We start from the raw sequence: 20,238 nt of genomic DNA, 5'->3' as shown, positions 1-20,238 counted from the left end.
CAGGGGCTGGAAGGCCCACCACAGAATAAGCGCGGCAGATAGTCAAAAGGAGGCATCTGGCCAAGGTCTACTTAGTAGCTGGCCAGCCCCACATGTGAAAATCATACAGGACAATGAAAATCAGTTTTACAGAGATTCCTTGTCCTGTCCACATAAATCTGGATATCTTTCACTAGATCCATGGAAGCCTCCTCCGGTGAAGAATCCGGTACTTGGAAATAAGGGACCACGATCTCCTGGTTGAGACATGCTGCATATAGAGTACACCCTGCAAAAAAGTCTGTACATCAGGCAACATCACAATGTGTCGCTGGAATAGGACATAAAGGGCTGAAACCTGGAGACCCAAATCTAGACCTGCAAGATAGGAAAGGACTCATGAGAGCTGGAACAATCCGGGGTTGAAGCCTCGAGACGAACACCAGCTAAAGTAGGTCCTACAAATCCGGTGATAAATCCTGGCAGAAGATGGCTTCCGAATATTACGCATGGTACGAATGACCAACCGTGAGAACCCTTTAGCTTTCAGGACTGATATCTCAAGAGCCACCCCGTCAAAATGAGACAGGCCAGTTTGAGACACGGACTGTGAGATAGAAAATCCGCCTGTAGAGGAAGACGCAGCAAATCGGCCTAGAAGATCTGTGTACCAAGCCCGTCACAGCCAATCCAGAGCCACTAGGATAACTGTGCCTCTGTTCAACTGCAAATGCAGGGGACCCGCAGAAACAGATTGGAGGGACAATGTACATGAGAGGGAAAGTCCACCGAATGGTTACAGCGTCCACCAAGAGAGCTTTGGAATCCATGGTGTGTGAGTAGTACCTCAGCAGCTTGCGGTTGGGCCAAGAAGCTATCATGTCGATGCAGGGAACTGGGAGCTGAAAGATGCCTGGGTGTAGGGCCCACTTGCCCGAATGGAAGCCCGCCTCCCAATTTTGCCTTCCCTCAGAAATGAAGACTGCTGACAGAACTGGAAAATTATGCTCCAGCTCAGGAAGAACGCGAATCACCTCCTGCATGGCGCCATGACTGTTAGTGCCACCCTGATGGCTTCTGTAGGCGATGGCTGTAGGCACCTGGACCAGTCGATGCTGGAGGAGTGGCAGTGCTAGGCAAAGAGCTCTGTAGACCGCTCAGTGCTCCATAATATTGATTGGTATACGGCTCTCCTGAACTGTGCACAAACCCTAAAATATTTGATGGAAAGTCACCGCTTCCCACTCCTCGAAGACTTGAGTCAGTGGTGAGAAGGACCCAGTCCTGAATCCTAAAGGGGCAGCCCTTGTCCAGGTGGGACTGGTAGAGCTACCACAAGAGGGAATGATGGCCCTACTGAGAGAGCATAATCATCTGCGACCTGAGCTGCAGATGGGACTTGTTCCACCAGGTCAGAATCTCCATCTGAAAAGGACGGAAGTGTAACTGGGCATACTCCACTATGTCAAATGTGGAGAGTAGAGCGGCCAGGATCTGCAAGCAAGAGAGTATTGACAATATGAGCATCCTCTGGCTGAGGGGACTCTCATTTGGCCCTATCCGCAGCTGGGTGTGCGTAAAAGGATGCAATACGCTTAGATACCTTGAAGTGCTTGTTAAAGTGAGCCCATGCCTCTGCTAGGAGGTCCTCAAGTAGAGCAGAAGGGAACTCAGAAATAACCTTTTTCTGACATTTAAATATGGGGGTGCTTGACTTAGAGGTCTGATCCAAATCCTTGATCTAAAACTCAGATTTAACCACCTTTCTTAGGGCCTCCACATACACCTGTCGTGGGGCGTCATCTGGAACAGAGGAGTTCTCAACATCCGACGTCGACATTATCATCGTGATTCAATGAAATGTCAAGAGTCGTAACCAGACAGGGAAGTAGAGCTGTCTCGCCTGGTAGGCCTGCGCTTGGATGGGCAGTACTTATCTAGCATCTGTTGGAGAGATGTTGATATTTGCAACAACCCCTGCACAGACTGAGTGAAGGACTGCATCGATGGTGGTTCTATGGCAGACGGCTGTGAATCACCCTGAGCTGGTAGAATACTATTACTAATAACCTGGCCCGCGCCTGTAGGTAGTTTAGCAGGGGGAGTGGGACTGGGGTTTGCAAGCCGATTAACTGCATACATTACATGTGGAAGTGTGGAAGCCAATGCTGGTTCCTGACTGGAAGCTGTGGCGGAATGAACCTCCCACTGTGCAGCTGTAAAACACAGGACACAGACCATCGTGGTCTGGAACCTGAGGAGAAAGCACTACAGCACAGGTCCTACAGTTACTCAACACAGGAGCGCCCACCTCCCTGGGTGCTATAGCCTCGGAAGACATGTTAAAAGATTCCAAGGATGTCCCCACACAGAAAAGTTACAAAAACAGTGGTGTGCAAGAAAGGTATACAGCAATCAGTGTGAAAGCACCACAAATATACAAATATGCTAATTGAAAGAGTAATACATAATTGTGAAGGCGTATAGACACATTGGTGTCCACCTACATACAGTAACTAAAAAGCGGTATCTATCCAAGACAGAAGAATAGAAATGCAAGAGAAATACAAGAATTTAGAAATAGTTAGAAAGGAGACAGTGAGATAAATGTAAGTACTCCTAAACACTTAAAAAAATTAACACAGAGCAACTGAAACATACGGGTAGAAAATGCACAACAAAGCAAACCCCAACAGGGAAGGAAGGAGTGGTCTTTGTATAACCTGCCCACCAAGAGTGAGGTATGCAGGGAGACCAGATGTGCTGAGGCAGGCAGTGTATAAAAGGCTGCTCAGCGTGTCTCTGAGGGAAAGGAGGAGAAAAACCCAGTGGCGGGATACCTGCTGAGAGGAAACATGATAAACGGTAGGGGAGAGGCTAACAGGGAGACAATGCATAGACCCCAGAGCAAATGGGCGCCACAAATGAGTAGCACCCTGTTCCCTTAAATGCCCTGGTGGTCTAGAAGGGCTGCGGAGACAACCTGGGCACCCATTGTCAGCCTCCCACGAACACAGGGGGTCTCCTGCACTGGTGTCGACAGCCTATATACCTAGTGTTATCCCAGTGTTCCCTATGGCTGAAGAAGAATTCTAATCAAATAAGTCACAAGGCAGCAACTGAATGCATAAAAGAATTAAGATATGGGGGGGTCATTCCGAGTTGATCGCTAGCTGTTGTTGTTCGCTGCGTAGCGATCAGTAAAAAAAGGCTAATCTGCGCAGGCACCACAATGTGCACGCGCGTCGTACGGGTACAAAGTCCTTTGTGGTTTTGCACTGGTTCTAGCGACGATTCCAAATGCACAGCCGATCGCAAGGAGATTGACAGGAAAAGGGCGTTTCTGGGTGTCAACTGACCGTTTTCTGGGAGTGTTTGGAAAAACGCAGGCATAGCCGGGCGTTTGCTGGGCGGGTATCTGACGTTATTACCGTGTCACTCGTCGCAGCAATCATCACACAGGATAAGTAACGACAGGGCTGGTCTTGTTTTGCACAAAATGTGTTTGCAGGCGCTCTGCTGCACAGGCGTTCGCACTCCTGCAAAGCGAAAATACACTCCCCCGTGGGCGACGACTATGCGTTTGCATGGCTGCTAAAAACTGCTAGCGAGCGATCAACTCGGATTGACCCCCATGGTCAACAGCTTGAGTTGTTGTTGAGACTAATCACCAGAGTAATTACTGTGGTCAGACAGGGTGGTTTAAGAATCTCAAAAATTGCTGAACTCTAATTTCATACACAACAGATTCTGAATCTAGAGTTTACAGAGGATGGTGCATGAAACAAAACATCCAGTGAATTGAATGTCAGTTCTGAGGGCAAACGCCTTGTTAAAGAGGGGTGTAGTATGGCTGACCGGCGGTCTCCTGACCGCCGGTCAGCCTACCGACGCCGGGATCCCGGCGGGGAGGGGCGAGTGCAGCAAGCCCCTTGCGGGCTCGGTGGCGACCTGCGCTCGCCACGGGTTCTATTCCCACTCTATGGGTGTCGTGGACACCCACGAGTGGAAATAGTCCCTGTTGGTCGGCATGCCGACCATCGGGATAGTGAGCCTTCGGGATGGTGGAGGAGGTCATGTGACTGTCGGTCAGCAGACCGCCGGTCACATGAATACCACCCGTTAAAGAGAGCAGCTAGAGTACAATCGCCACACTGGTACAAGCTGACAGAAAAACGTCAAGAACTCAGGTAACTGCATTACAATAGGGCATGCAGAAAAGCATACTAGGAACACACAGCAGATCAAAACAGCAGAAGAGCATACCAGATTACACTCCTGTCAACTAATATCAGAAAACATAGGTGGTCATTCCGGGTTGTTCGCTCGTTGACGATTTTAGCTATGCTGCGATTTGTTGCTAAATGCGCATGGTACGCAGCGCGCATGCGCTAAGTTATTTAACACAAAACTTAGTAGATTTGCTGGTGTTCGTACAACGCTTTTCAGTCGCACTGCTGTTCGGTAAATGATTGACAGGAAAGGGGCGTTTCTGGGCGGCAACTCAGCGTTTTTACGGCGTTGGCTAAAAAACGCAGGCGTGTCAGGGAAAAACGCGGGAGTGTCTGGAGAAATGGGGGAGTGGCTGGCCAAACGCAGGGCGTGTTTGTGACGTCAAACAAGGAACTAAACGGACTGAGCTGATCGCAACCTGTGAGTAGGTCTGGAGCTACTCAGAAACTGCAAAGAATTATTTTGTAGCAGTTTTGCTAATCTTTCGTTCGCAATTCTGCTATGCTAAGATACACTCCCAGAGGGCGGCGGCCTAGCGTGTGCAATGCTGCTAAAAGCAGCTAGCGAGCGAACAACTCGGAATGAGGGCCATAGTACAGTGAACACAAGCACGCCAAAACTGGACGCTTGAGGATTGGAAAAAGTTGCCAGATAAGACAAATCTCAATTTCTGTGGCAACATGTAGATGGTAAGGTCACAATTTGTCGTATACATGAATCCATTCTGCTATATGTCAAATGCTCAGGTTGTTGGTGAAGGTGTATTGTTATGCAGAATATATTCTTGGCTCAATTGAGCATCACTTAAATAACAAAGCCAACATGAGTATTGTTGCGGAGCATGTGTATCTCATAATGGATCCAGGAACATAACAATGCGGCATATTCAATTAGACGTGATTCAAAAAGCGGGGATTAACCCACACGTCAATCCCCACGGGTGTACTTTTCCTTAAAGCTTCAGGAACCGAAAGGAAAAGTGCACAAACTCCCCCCCTTCCCCCCACCATAGGAGGTTAACGAATGGAGAAAACCCCATTGATTACACAAGTTACACTGGGAAAAGGAATGTTGTAGTAGACTTACCATGGTTAACACTCTTTCTGCGAGGTACATTGGGTTCCACAGGGAAACATCGGGGGGGGGGGGGGGGGGTAGAGTGGATCTTGATCCAGAGGCACCAACAGGCTAAAGCTTTAGGCTGTCCCAGGATGCATTGGAGCCTCCTCTATAACCCGCCTCCAGGCACTGAGAGCTCAGTTTCGTTAACCAGTCCAATGCAGGAGCAGGCAAGAGAGAAGGCAGATGTAAGTCACATAGAACCACATTCTCACGACAGGAGAAGGTACCAGCGGCTAAAGACACACAAACCCATAGAAGCTAGGTGCATCAGTGTGGGCGCGCTGTGGAACCCAATGTACTTTGCAAAAAGAGTGTTAACCATGGTAAGTCTACCATAACACTCCTTTTCTGCAGCAGGGTACATTGGTTTCCACAGGGAAACATCGGGGATGTCCTAAAGCAGTTCCTCAAGGGAGGGGACGCGCCTTAATGGATATGAGAATCCGGCGTCCAAAGGAAACATCCTGGGAGTCGAAGGTATCAAAGGCATAGAACCTAAGAAACGTGTTCACTGAGGACGACGTAGCCGCCTTGCACAATTGTTCTGGGGACGTGCCACAGCGGTCCGAATAGAATGGGCTTTAATAGCAGCAGGAGCTGGGAGTCCAGTCTGCGCATAAGCTTGTGCAATCACCATTCTAATCCACCTGGCCAAAGTTTGCTTATTCGCAGACCAGCCATGTTTGTGGAAACCAAACAGGACAAAAAGGGTATCAGACATCCTGATGGAGGCAGTCCTCTCCACATGTATACAGAGAGCCCTAACCACATCCAAAGAACTTTCTTTGGGAGACAAGTCTGAAGAGATAAAGGCCAGAACCACAATCTCTTGGTTAAGTTGAAAAGATGACACCACCTTAGGTAAATAACCCGGTCGAGTTCGTAGAACTGTCCGGTCACGGTGAAATATCAGAAAGGGTAGACGACAGGAAGAGGCGCTTAAGTCTGACATCCTTCTTGCTGAGGCAACAGCCAGCAAGAACAGGACCTTGGCCGTGAGCCATTTAGGGTCCACCGACTCAAGAGGTTCAAATGGACACACTTGCAGGGCCTTTAGTAAAACACTCAGATCCCATGGAGCCACAGGAGGCTGAATCCAAGGACACCCTGAATGAAAGTATGAACATCAGGTATAGAGACAATTTTTCTCTGAAACCATACCGACAAGGCAGATATTTGAACCTTCAGAGAGGCCAGATGAGAACCTAAGTCCAGGTCTCTCTGCAGAAAAGCCAGAATTCTGGAAGTTCTGAATCTATGGACATCATAATTCTTATCAGCACACCAGGTAAAGTAAGAATTCCAGACCCTGTAATACATCCGGGCAGAGGCTGGTTTGCGGGCCTTCAACATAGTCTGGATAACCGCCTCAGAAAAACCTTTGGCCCTCAGGAGTGATGCTTCAAGAGCCATGCCGTCAAAACCAGTCTGGCCAGACACAAGGGTCCTGGATGAGGAGGTCTTGCCACTGAGGAAGTAGAAGGGAACGCCCCGTCGACAGACCCTGCAGGTATGAGAATCAATGCCATCTGGGCCACGCTGGAGCGATAAGAAGTAGCGATCCACCTTCTCGTTTGAACTTCTGTAGTACCCTGGGCAGAAGTGACACTGGAGGGAACACGTAGGCCAGCCGAAAGTTCAATGGAATTGGCAGTGCGTCCACGTCCCTGGTCGAGATCCGAAGACCAGAACCTTGTAATTGTGTTGAGATGCAATCAGGTCTACATCTGGTAGGCCCCACCTGTCCACTAGGAGTTGAAAGACTTCTGGATGAAGTCTCCACTCTCTGGTGTGCACGTCCTAGCAACTGGAAAGTCCGCTTCCCAGTTCCGTACACCCGAAATGAACACTGCCGATATGGATGGCAGATGGTGATCCGCCCAACTAAGGATTTTTGACACTTCCATGTGCTGCCTTGATGGTTCATTTATGCCACCGTGGTGGCATTGTCTGACCGTACTTGAACAGGCCTGTTCTATACCAGGAGGCAGGGTGAGAGACTGAACACCACCCGCAGCTCCAGAATGTTTGTTGGGAGGAGTGATTCCTCCTTGGTCCAGCGACCCTGAAAAGAGTGTTGCTCCAACACCGCACCCCATCCCCTCAGACTGGCGTCTGTTGTCAGCAGTTGGGAATTCAGAAGGGACGGCCCCTGCTTAATTGCTGGTCCTGTAGCCACCAGGTCAGCGACAGATGAACCTCTGGAGTCAAAGTGATCATGTGAGATCTGATCAGTTGAGGTAGGCCGTCCTACTTGGAAAGGTTTAACCTCTGTAGAGGACGGGAATGAAATTGAGCATACTCCACCATGTTGAATGCCGACACCATCAGGCCAAGTATTTGCATCGCCGAGTGTATTGACACTCTGGGACGACAAAAGGAAGCATCTTATCCTGTCCTGAAGCTTTAGGACTTTTTCAGCAGCTGACTGTGTGTCCAGGAGTGCCCCCAGGTGCAACATGCTCTGAGCAGGGACAAGCGAGGACTTCTTCCAGTTGCAGGAAGGTTACAGTCAGTTGCAGATGATGGAGGACACTGTGGGAATTTGCCAGAATAAGCAGGTCATCAAGATACGGCAGGATTCTGACACCTTGAAGACAAAATGGGCTGTCATCATGGCCATGACCTTGGTGAAGATCCGAGAAGCCGTGGCCAGTCCAAATGGCAGAGCCTGGAATTGATAGTGTAGGTTGCCAATAGCAAACCGCAGAAAATGCTGATGCAACATGGCAATAGGAATATGCAGGTATGCATCCTGTATATCTAGGGATACCATATAGTCTCTGGGTTCAATAGCCAGTACAACGGAGCAGAGTGTTTCCATACGAAACCTGGGCACTCTCACAAACTTGTTCAGAGATTTGAGGTTGAGTATAGACTGGAAGGACCCATTGGGTTTCGGGACTAGAAACAGGGTCAAGTAATAACCTCTGCCCCTCTGGGACTGAGGTACCGGCACAACCACTCCTGTACTCAGGAGAGAACAGACAACCGTTTGCAATACTTGCACCTTTAAAGGGTCCTAAGGAGGGACCGTGGTGCAAAACTGGCGAGGGGACATCTCTTGAAAGAGACAGCATATCTGTGAGAGACATCTTCCAGCACCCATGCGTCTGAAGTGGTTTTTAACCACTTGTTATGTCTTGAAGGTGTCATGAGTCACCGCTGTGGCTCATTACTGTATGTGAAACTGCAGCCTGTCTTCTGTATGTGTGATCTGTGCAGTTTCACCTGTCAGATAATTAGGCCATTACCTTGTGTCTGGTGTTCCAGCTGCAATTAATCAGTGTTCAGGAGGCTTGTTCTTTTCCATCCATCCTGATTGAGGCTTGCTTTCTTATTACCCAGCTTGCCCTTCACCTGAGGCTGGTGATAGCTTTTTGTTCCTGTGTCCGGTCCCTGTCCTACAGTAGTATCTTGATCCTGAGCAGTTGGTGCTATTACATTACTTGTGATACCCAGTCCAGTTTGAATCCTGTGTACTCTGTCCTGCCAGTAATCTGAATTCCTGACTGTGTATGTGCGACCTAGCCTGAAAGTACATTCCGACAGCTCCAGCCTTACCTTGCCTTGTCTTGTCCTGCCTTACCTGGAATCCAGGGGACTCCTGCAGCTAAGTAATCTTGTTATATGTACCTTGCTCTACCTAATTCCTTAAAGGAACTCATTGCTAAGTTATTCATTGCTTGTACTTAGTTGATTATAACACCCTATGCATTGTTGCATTCATATACAGTCTATGTTTAGTTGCTAATACCATCTTGTGCATTGTTACATTTACATACAGTTTATACTCCGTTGCTAATACCACCCTGTGCATTGTTGTACTCATGTACAGTATGTTACTTATCCCAGCTTGAGAATTGGTCAGTTTAATCAATGTAGTATTCAGTGAGCATCTCTCTGCACTTGCGTTTTACTCTTGCCCAGCATCCTATAGTCTCCTTGTCCACCCATAAGTCCTGGGGGCATCTGAGTTCTGGGTGGACCTAATTCACCCTGGAAAGGCAGCTGCTAAAGATGAAACCAAGCATTGCAGGAGACTAAAAGACTGCTGGGCAAGTGTAATCACGTAAGTGCCACCTTGTACTACCTGGATGCCTTATAAACACAGTCATTACAGTTCTACATATCAGGCCAACCCACTATATCCATATCATATCCAGACTGCTGCCCATGTATCTACTTTGAATCATAACAGAAGGCTTGTCTTGTTTAGAACCAGGCTGATGGGTCTCCCAGGATTGTTTCGCATTGGGCTTGGTGGATTTGGGAGCACGAGATGTCTCAGGTATGCCTGACCTTTTGCTTTCCCTTGAGGCCGAAAGGAACGAAAGGTGGTACCTTTTGCTTTCTGTGCAGATGGATTTGTATTTGGAAGTAAAGCAGTCTTAGCAATTGATAATTCTGACACAATTTTATTCAGGTCTTCCCCAAACAGAATTTCCCCAGTGAAGGGGAGTACTTCCAAGGTCTTTTTGGAGTCTAGGTCCACCTTCCATGACCTCAACCACAGAATACGGTGAGCCAGGATACACGTAGTCGACGCCTTGGCTGCCAACACACACCTCAGAGGATGCCTCCTGAATGTAATGGGCGGCGGTGGTAATGTGAGACAGGTACATTCTGGCACTGTCAGATATATCCTCGGGCAGCTCCTCCTCTAATGCCTGAACCCAAGCTTCAATACCTTTTGCAAACCAAGAAGCAGCAATAGTGGGCCTATGCAAAACTCCTGTAAGGGAGTAAATAGATTTCAGGCATCCATCCACGCGCTTATCTGTCGGTTCCTTCAGTGAAGTGACAGTGGTGACAGGCAGAGTGGACAACACCACGAGGCGGGTGACGTGAGAATCCACTGGCGGTGAATTTTCCTACTTGTTGCATAACTCTGCAGGAAGAGGATAGCAAGCCAAGGCCCGTTTAGACAGTGGGAACTTCTTCCCTGGAATAGACCAAGGTTCCCGCCTGATGTCCACTAAATGGTCAGAATGGGGTAACAGATTTTTAACCACCTTCTGCCGTTTAAACTTATCAGGTTTCTTTGTCACAGTAGTGGAATACTCATCATCAGAGATTTGTAGGATTTGCTTAATAGCAACCACTAAGGCAGGGACATCAATCTGCAAGGGAGAATCGTCCTCAGTAACACTTGATTCAGTGTCTGACAGGAACGTATGCTCCCCATCCTCTTTAGATGAAACATCAGAGAGGTATGTGGATTGTGAGGAGGAAGCAGCCCGCTTAGATGACCCAAAGACACGAGATTGACCTGGGGTGGATTTTTGTCTAACCAAAAACTGATTTCATTGCTGCAGCTGGTTAGATAAATATTCTACCCTAGGTGGACTAACCATAGGGACAAATTGTGGCGGTAGTGGCACAGGTGGTCCCATAGGGGGTGTAAGACGTTCTACCAGAGTACCCAGTAGGTTAGTGAACGCAACCCAGGGTGGTTCCTGAGTAGGCACAGGAGCTGCAGATTGACTAGGAGGCGTTGGACACACAGTACACAAACCATCATACAAAACATCCCCCTCTGGTAAATCCTTGGAGCATGCTCTGCATGCTGCAAGAGCATCCACAGATTTACTGCCCTTTCTGTTAGACATTATTATATGAATGCAACAACAGTGCGACTTAGTACAATAAAGCCAGACAAAGTACAATACTTGCAAATAAATCTGGTAATACGTAACTAACACAGTAGAATATATCTATGCAATAAGGCGCCACAAGTGCTTTGCAGCGCCGTACAAAGGACAGTACAGGGAGACAAAACTTAACACTACAGTAAATAAATAACAAAAATAGAGTACAGGTAACAAAGAGCACCACAATTCTCAAAACATACTACAGCTTAGATGTAAGTAGCGAGTGAGTGATCAGTGTATTACTAGGAGCTGGTTTCCATAGATAAAGATGAGCCTTTACTGGCAGAAGAAAAAGTGGGTAAAGATGGTCGCTGAGTAGGAGAGAGCTATAAGTGAAATGAGTCGAGAAGAGGGCTTTGACAGGAAGAGGAAAGAGGGCCCTGCTCTGAGGAGCTAACAATCTAGTGGGAAGGGGTGACATACAGATGATATGAGGTGCAAGCAAGCGGGAGGTAGCCTGATGGCAGGATGTAAGCAAGGAAGAGATGGTCAAGGCATGAGGCAGGGGGATGAAGGAGCAGCCTCAGGACTAGGTTATGCATCGGAAGGGTATACTTTGATGAATAGGCGAGTTTTCAGTGCCCGTTTGAGGCTTTGCAAGGTCGGGGAGCGTCTAATGGAGCGGGGGAGCGCATTCCACTGAAGGGGTGCAGCACGGGCAAAATCTTGAACTCGAGCATGGGAAGTAGTGACCAGGGTAGAGGAGAGGTGATGGTCATTGGCCGACCGTAGGGGGCGAGAGGGAGTATGAAGGGAGAGGAGGTTGGAGATGTAGGGAGCAGTGGAATTAGAGATGGCCTTGTATGTGACGAGTTTGTAGAGGATTCTGTAGAGGAATGGGAGCCAGTGCAGATTTTGTCGAAGGGGAGTGGCAGATGTGGAGCGGCAGGAGAGAAAGCCTAGCTGCGGAGTTGAGGACAGATTGGAGAGAACAAGATGGGAGCGAGTGAGGCCAATGAGGAGAACGTTGCAGTAGTCGAGCCATGAGATGACCAGTAAGTGGATGATAAGTTTAGTTGCACTCTGGGAGATAAATGACCTGATGTGAGCAATGTTGCGTAGCTGCAACCAACAGGATTGCACCAGAGCTTGGATGTGGGGTGCAAAGGAGAGGGAGGAGTCAAGAGTGGAGTTGGGGAACGAGGGAGATGATGGTACATTAACGGACCCAGACGCAACTAGCCCTTAGGGTACAGAATATAGTGACAGTTGTATGTGGGAAACACTGAAGTGAAACCACACAGCAGAAACAGGCACACAGTCACAGGCAATGCAGAAATAGGTCTGTAGAAAGACATGTAGGATACTTAAGTGTTTAAGTCTCAGTGCTGTATACAGGCGGCTTTACAAGGGAGACCTTGTCCTGCAGTCCCGGAGACCAGCCGCAGATATATGCTCAGAACATGGCGCCCAGCATCTCTGTCAGGGAGTCAGGGAGAGTGTGAGGCAGCTCCAGGGTGGGAAATCTGCAAGGAGATGGTGCCCTGGGCTGGAGGAGGGGCTAAAGGTCAAGCGCCGCATCCCCTATGCTGGACTTTCACCCCGGGTACTGTGAGCCTTAAATGGGTTGTTAGTACACCCGACCTGTACTCAGATGCCCCGGTTGTCTAGGGGGTCCCTGCTCAGTGACAGTGTCCACGCCAGCGCCGGGACCCGCCTCCCCAGGTCGCGGACGGAACGCGATTTAATGGAGGATCCAGCCTGTGGAACCCTTTTACCTTCTCCCCGTAGCAGCCATGTGAACCAGGAGAGCAGTCTGCGACTCTGTGCCTAAGCTGAGACATCTCCGCTGCAAGTACCCGGGAACCGAGCTGCGGGAGTATGCGATGCCGCTTGGGAGGTGATGGAGCCGCATCACTGAAGTGTCACCCTGACATACAGCGTTGACAGCCCAGCCAGAAATAGGAAATTCTACTAGAAGCTTTTTCAGGGCTGCCCAGTGCAGTCCCCCTGTTAACTGACCTGCTGCAGGCACCAACTCGAAACTGAGCTCTCAGTGCCTGGAGGCGGGGTTATAGAGGAGGCCCCAATGCATCCTGGGACAGCCTAAAGCTTTTGCCTGTTGGTGCCTCTGGATCAAGATCCACTCTGCACTCCCGATGTTTCCCTGTGGAAACCAATGTACCCTGCTGTAGAAAAGCCTATTAAATTGAATAGACTATCCCCTTGCCACACGGTAATTGCTCCGACAATTAGCAGCGCTACTTGAATATGACTTCTGTGCACTCCAGCAGTGGCCTCGACAGTTTACATTACAATAGAGCATCTTTGGGATGTGGTGGAAATATCAAAACTGAAGCAATTGTGTAATGCTATCATGTCAACACAGACCAGAATCTGTGAGGAATGTTTCCAGCACCTTGTTGAATTCATGCCCCAAAGATTCAGGCTGTTCTTGGACATGTCTCCTACACAGTGCTAGAAAGGTGTAACTAATAAAATAACAAATGACTAACAATTAGGTAGTTATACAAAGTGGTTCCCAAGCATTGCATCTTTAATGAATCAGCTATGGGCTACATTATACAATCCTATATAATAAAAGGCTAAAGCTGCTCCTCACGTCTATGTGGGAAATTAAAGTGTTTTGTGCCGGTGGTGACTAGATGGTGCCCAATGGAACAATTCAAGTGTTGCTCCGTATGGGTGCACACAGCATCCAGTGCTAACATTACTGTTATGTTGTACCGTCATTTTGATGGGCTGGTAACTAGAATTTGTATAAATAATAATGGGCAGCCTTAGGCTCAATTAATTTGTAGCCTCAGGCACCTAGGCATATGACTGTAAGGGAAGCGGTTAACATACCGCCAGTCGGGACCCTGGCGACCACAATACAGACGCCAGAATCAGGACAAGCGGTGAAATGCAGACACTGGAATCCCGGTGACACAGGCTATTCTCCATCTTTGGGTGTCCACGACACCCATAGTGGGAGAAAATAACCTGTGGCGAGTGCAGCGAGCCATCGTGCACGCAGTGTGGCGAGTGCAGCAAGCCGGCAAGGGGCTTTCTTGTGCTCGCCCTGCTGCCGACATACTGGTGGCCGGGATGCCACTGTTGGTATACTGATGATTGGCATCTCAGCCGCCGGTATATCATACCGAATCCGGCTGTAATAGTATGTGCACTTACATTCAGCACTTCAGATGTGTAGTTTAACAACAGCTGGAGTGCCAAGGTTCCCCATCACTGCACCAGGCATTACAAGTAATAAATACACAGAAAATTCATTATAGTTCCTAATGTCAGAAACTTTTGAACTGTAGCACAAGACACTATTTACATATCGTATATGAATTGCACTAATGAATTACAAATCGCACATCCACATCCCTAACCTTACTGTACGCCTTCCAACAAAACAGCAGTCTAGCTAATTAAAAACCACACAAATCAAGGCCTTTAATCCATTAAACCACACAAGTAACTACATTTATTGCAACAAATGAAGAAAAGCTCTTCCAATTCAGTCAACAAAACAAAATAAATATTAATATAGTAACAATTTAGTACCCACCGCAGCTCAATTGCAGTCACTTACCACCCATCCCACTTCATACCACTTTATTTATCTTATGAGAATCCTTCAAACAAACACCCCAAAAAAAAAGTAACAAAGAATTAAAAACATCTTACAGCTTACATACGGTGGCTGTCACTTTTACTGTACATATAATGTTAAACAACTTCTCAATGTGCCAACATAACAAGACATCATATATCTGTTTGCTGTTATTTACAGCATATATTAAAATGAAGTACTGAAGGCACAGACTGTTATAATGAGTGCTATGTGTTAGGCAATAACTAGCTGGTTGCAGAAATTTGTACTTCTTTGTGACATGAATGACAGGCAGAGTCCAGATCCAAACAGAATAGAGCAGAGTTTCCCGAACTGTATGCCATGGTGCCTAATGTCGCCACAGTGCAGATAGAGGGGTGCTGTGGGCGTGTGGTCCGGTCCAGTCCCAAATCAAATTATTTTCGCCTGCAAGTTTATAGGCCTGGAATGTCAAACTCGATAATCGCTGGATGCTGGGTGGTAGATCAACAATGTATTCCAGTGACCTCACTTTATATATTTTCAGTACTGATAATACTTGGCCAGTAATCACAGCACTAAGGACATGGGTTTGAGTCCCACCATGCCTCACAGCACTAAGGACATGGGTTTGAGTCCCACCAAGGCCCTAACTTTGTGGAGTTTGTATATTCTCCCCGTACTTGCGTGAGTTTCCTTCGGGTGCACTGGTTTCCTCCGACAATCCAAACAATATACTGGTAGGTTAATGGGCTTCTAACAAAATTAACCCTAGTATAAATGTGTGCGTATAAATGTGGTAGGGAATATAAATTGTAAGCTCCACTGGGGCAGGGACTGATGTGAATGGCCAAATATTCTCTGTAAAGCGCTGCGGAATATGTGTGCTCTATATAAATAACTGGTAATAAATAATTGTAAATGCACTGCTTGCAGAGAGGGGGGAGGGGGTAAAGGCATGCAGCAATTTGGACAGTGTTGGGGGTGGGTGTCAGGTGGTAGCTTATGCAGTGCTAGGAGAAGGTAGCAGTTGGGGTAGACGGAGGCAAAGGCATGTGGCAGAGAAGTGGTAGAGGTAGATAGAAATTATGTCAGTATTGTGGGGCAAGGAGGGGGTAGGGGTAGTACTGTAGGCAGTGTTAGGGGTACGGAAGCATCAGTGCGCAGGATACGGCGCTTCCCGTTCCCCCATCACCTCATCTGTGTCCTTGTTGAAGCCCTCCCGCTATAATGCGATTCCTGAAGTGTGTGCGTATGCTGCCCACTGTGTAGGTATGGGGGTTGTTTGTGTATATGCTAAGTACTGTGTGTGGATATGGGAGTTTATGTATGCTGGGCACTGTGTATGGGGGGGGGGGCTTATTCAGGAACAAATACACAATGAATCTAAATGAAAGCTACTATAGCAAAAATAAGATTTTACTCACCGGTAAATCTATTTCTCGTAGTCCGTAGTGGATGCTGGGAACTCCGTAAGGACCATGGGGAATAGCGGCTCCGCAGGAGACTGGGCACAACTAAAGAAAGCTTTAGGACTACCTGGTGTGCACTGGCTCCTCCCTCTATGCCCCTCCTCCAGACCTCAGTTAGGATACTGTGCCCGGAAGAGCTGACACAATAAGGAAAGGATTTGGAATCCCGGGTAAGACTCATACCAGCCACACCAATCACACCGTATAACTCGTGATACTATACCCAGTTAACAGTATGAAATATAACTGAGCCTCAGTAACAGATGGCTCATAACAATAACCCTTTAGTTAGGCAATAACTATATACAAGTATTGCAGACAATCTGCACTTGGGACGGGCGCTCAGCATCCACTACGGACTACGAGAAATAGATTTACCGGTGAGTAAAATCTTATTTTCTCTGACGTCCTAGTGGATGCTGGGAACTCCGTAAGGACCATGGGGATTATACCAAAGCTCCCAAACGGGCGGGAGAGTGCGGATGACTCTGCAGCACCGAATGAGCAAACTCAAGGTCCTCCTCAGCCAGGGTATCAAACTTGTAGACTTTTGCAAAAATGTTTGAACCCGACCAAGTAACAGCTCGGCAAAGTTGTAAAGCCGAGACCCCTCGGGCAGCCGCCCAAGAAGAGCCCACTTTCCTCGTGGAATGGGCTTTTACAGATTTAGGGTGCGGCAGTCTAGCCGCAGAATGTGCAAGTTGAATCGTGCTACAGATCCAGCGAGCAATAGTCTGCTTAGAAGCAGGAGCACACAGGATAAATAGCGAGTCAGTTTTCCTGACTCCAGCCGTCCTGGAAACATATATTTTCAGGGCCCTGACTACGTCCAGTAACTTGGAGTCCTCCAAGTCCCACGTAGCCGCAGGCACCACAATAGGTTGGTTCACATGAAAAGCTGATACCACCTTAGGAAGGAATTTGGAACAAGTCCTCAAGTCCGCCCTATCCATATGAAAATCAGATAAGGGCTTTTGCATGACAAAACCGCCAACTCTGATACACGCCTGGCCGACGCCAAGGCCAACAGCATGACCACTTTCCACGTGAGGTATTTTAGCTCTACGGATTTAAGTGGCTCAACCCAATGCGACTTCAGGAAATCCAACACCACGTTGAGATCCCACGGTGCCACTAGAGGCACAAACGGGGGCTGAATATGCAGCACTCCCTTAACAAAAGTCTGAACTTCAGGCAGTGAAGCCAGTTCTTTTTGGAAGAAAATGTACAGAGCCGAAATCTGGACCTTAATGGAACCCAATTTTAGGCCAGTACTCACTCCTGACTGTAGGAAGTGCAGAAATCGACCCAGTTGAAATTCCTCCGTTGGGACCTTCCTGGCCTCACACCAAGCAACATATTTTTGCCATATGCTGTGTTTTTCGATCAGATCTTCCTAGCCTCAATCAGCGTAGGAATGACTTCCTCCGGAATGCCTTTTTCCTTTAGGATCCGGTGTTCAACCGCCATGCCGTCAAACACAGCCGTGGTAAGTCTTGGAACAGGCAGGGCCCCTGCTGCAGCAGGTCCTGTCTGAACAGCAGAGGCCATGGGTCCTCTGAGATCATTTCTTGAAGTTCTGTGTACCAAGCTCTTCTTGGCCAATCCGGAACCACGAGTATAGTTCTTACTCCTCTCCGTCTTAGTATTCTCAGTACCTTGGGTATGAGAGGCAAAGGAAGGAACACATACACCGACTGGTACACCCACGGTGTTACCAGAGCGTCCACAGCTATCGCCTGAGGGTCCCTTGACCTGGCGCAATATTTTTTTAGCTTTTTGTTGAGGCGGGACGCCATCATGTCCACCTGTGGCCTTTCCCAATGGTGTACAATCATTTTGAAGACTTCTGGATGAAGTCCCCACTCTCCCGGGTGGAGGTCGTGCCTGCTGAGAAAGTCTGCTTCCCAGTCGTCCACTCCGGGAATGAACACTGCTAACAGTGCTAACCCGTGATTATCCGCCCATCGGAAAATCCTTGTGGCTTCTGCCATCACCATCCTGCTTCTTGTGCCGCCCTGCTGGTTTACATGGGCGACCGCCGTGATGTTGTCTGACTGGATCAGCACCGGCTGGTGTTGAAGCAGGGGTCTAGCCTGACTTAGGGCATTGTGAATGGCCCTTAGTCCCAGAATATTTATGTGTAGGGAAGTCTCCTGACTTGACCATAGTCCTTGGAAGTTTCTTCCCTGTGTGACTGCCCCCCCAGCCTCGAAGGCTGGCATCCGTGGTCACCAGGACCCAGTCCTGTATGCCGAATCCGCGGCCCTCTAGAAGATGAGCACTCTGCAGCCACCACAACAGCGACACCCTGGCCCTTGGTGACAGGGTTATCAGCCGATGCATCTGAAGATGTGACCCGGACCACTTGTCCAACAGATCCCACTGGAAGAACCTTGCATGGAACTTGCCGAATGGAATTTCTTCGTAAGAAGCTACCATCTTTCCCAGGACTCGCGTGCATTGATGCACCGACACCTGTATTTGTATTAGGAGGTCTCTGACTAGAGATGACAACTCCTTGGCCTTCTCCTCCGGGAGAAACCCTTTTTCCTGTTCTGTGTCCAGAACCATACCCAGGAACAGTAGACGCGTCGTAGGAACCAGCTGCGACTGTGGACTATTCAGAATCCAGCCGCGCTGTTGTAGCACTTCCCGAGATAGTGCTACTCCGACGAACAACTGCTCCCTGGACCTCGCCTTTATAAGGAGATCGTCCAAGTACGGGATAATTAGAACTCCCTTTTTTTTTTGAAGGAGTATCATCATTTCGGCCATTACCTTGGTAAATACCCTCGGTGCCGGGGACAGACCAACGGCAATGTCTGGAATTGGTAATGACAGTCCTGTACCACAATTTTGAGGTACTCCTGGTGAGGAGGGTAAATGGGGACATGCAGGTAAGCATCCTTGATGTCCAGTGATACCATGTAATCCCCTTCGTACAGGCTTGCAATAACCGCCCTGAGCGATTCCATTTTGAACTTGAACCTTCGTGTTCAAGGATTTCAATTTTAGAATGGGTCTCACCGAACCGTCTGGTTTCGGTACCACCAACATTGTGGAATAGTAACCCCGGCTTTGTTGAAGGAGGGGTACCTTGATTATCACCTGCTGGAAGTACAGCTTGTGAATTGCCGCCAGTACTACATCTCCTCAAGGGCAGCAGGCAAGGCTGATTTGAGGTAACGGCGAGGGGGAGTCGCCTCGAACTCCAGCTTGTATCCCTGTGATACTACTTGCAGAACCCAGGGATCCACCTGTGAGCGAGCCCACTGGTCGCTGAAGTTCCCGAGACGCGCCCCCACCGCACCTGGCTCCACCTGTGGAGCCCCAGCGTCATGCGGTGGACTCAGAGGAAGCGGGGGAAGATTTTTGATCCTGGGAACTGGCTGTCTAGTGCAGCTTTTTCCCTCTTCCCTTGTCTCTGTGCAGAAAGGAAGCGCCTTTGACCCGCTTGCTTTTCTGAAGCCGAAAGGACTGTACCTTATAATACGGTGCTTTCTTAGGCTGTGAGGAAACTTGAGGTAAATTTTTTCCTTCCCAGCTGTTGCTGTGGATATGAGGTCCCAGAGACCATCCCCAAACAATTCCTCACCCTTATAAGGCAGAATCTTCATGTGCCTTCTAAAGTCAGCATCGCCTGTCCACTGCCGGGTCCCTAAAACCCTCCTGGCAGAATGGACATTGCATTAATTCTGGATGCCAGCCGGCAAATATCCCTCTGTGCATCCCTCATATATAAGACGACGTCTTTAATATGCTCTATGGTTAGCAAATAGTATCCCTGTCCTAACAGGGTAATAGACCACGCTGCAGCAGCACTATCCATGCTGAGGCAATTGCAGGTCTCAGTATAGTATCTGAGTGTGTATATACAGACTTCAGGATAGCCTCCTGCTTTTTATCCGCAGGCTCTTTTGACAAACGTGTGAGCGCCTTATCCACCCTAGGGGATATCTCCCAACGTGACCTATCCTCTGGCGGGAAAGGGTACGCCATCAGTAACTTTTTAGAAATTACCAGTTTCTTATCGGGGGAACCCACGCTTCTTCACACACTTCATTCACTCATCTGATGGGGGAACAAAACACTGTCTGCTTTTTCTCCCCAAACATAAAACCCCTTTTTATTTGGTTACCTGGGTTAATGTCAGAAATGTGTAACACATTTTTCATTGCCGAGATCATGCAACGGATGTTCCTAGTGGATTGTGTATATGTCTCAACCTCGT

At 48.4% G+C, this 20,238-nt stretch overlaps 1 protein-coding gene across 2 annotated transcripts in view; it reads right to left on the bottom strand.

Annotated features, from left to right (window-relative positions):
- JAK2 (Janus kinase 2) overlaps positions 1–20,238 on the bottom strand; it is a 457,412-nt gene that overhangs the window by 49,804 nt on the left and 387,370 nt on the right. The window lies entirely within an intron of this gene.

The sequence above is a fragment of the Pseudophryne corroboree genome, chromosome 1, assembly GCF_028390025.1.
Source record: "Pseudophryne corroboree isolate aPseCor3 chromosome 1, aPseCor3.hap2, whole genome shotgun sequence".
In the NCBI taxonomy this organism is placed as follows: domain Eukaryota; kingdom Metazoa; phylum Chordata; class Amphibia; order Anura; family Myobatrachidae; genus Pseudophryne; species Pseudophryne corroboree.
This window is presented reverse-complemented; position numbering and strand designations above follow the sequence as displayed.